The sequence below is a fragment of the Pundamilia nyererei genome, unplaced genomic scaffold (assembly GCF_000239375.1).
Source record: "Pundamilia nyererei isolate P.nyererei 1_Seehausen unplaced genomic scaffold, PunNye1.0 scaffold00003, whole genome shotgun sequence".
NCBI lineage: Eukaryota > Metazoa > Chordata > Actinopteri > Cichliformes > Cichlidae > Pundamilia > Pundamilia nyererei.
The window spans coordinates 3,743,130-3,743,665 of NW_005187404.1; positions in this window are offsets into that span (position 1 = coordinate 3,743,130).

Here is a 536-nt window from a genome sequence, read left to right on the forward strand (position 1 = left end):
TCATCATGTCTGATGTATCCCAGCTGTCTCCCTCTGATCATTGTCACGTTAGCTGTGGTTCTCTTCTCGTCACGGCTCCAGGTCTAGGTTCTTACTTTTTGTTTATCTTTTGTTTGGTTCTTTAGTGTTCATTAGTGATGGCCAAATGTAGCCAAATGAAATGTCTAACTTTCACAACATTTTCATACAAGCATCATAATCTAGCTGCGATTCCTTCCATGTGAAACACATTTTTCTGAATTAGTAAATAATTAGAAATCTAACTTATTAAAATGTGGCCCTATTAAAACTGTGACAGATACCATCCCTTTGTGAGATTCAGAGAAGGCCGTATGTGTATGTTTGGCTCCTTCAACAAAGCAGTGATTTCTTCTTCACTGCACAAAAGAGTAAAAACAATGAAAGAGATCATTTAATAAGTCAATGTGTCCAAAATTTGAATGTTTAAATGTAGGTGATGTTTATCAGCATTTAGATTTAAATACAGTTTAAATATTGTAGTAATGTTTTAACTTGCTGTGAGACTCTCCGAAGAC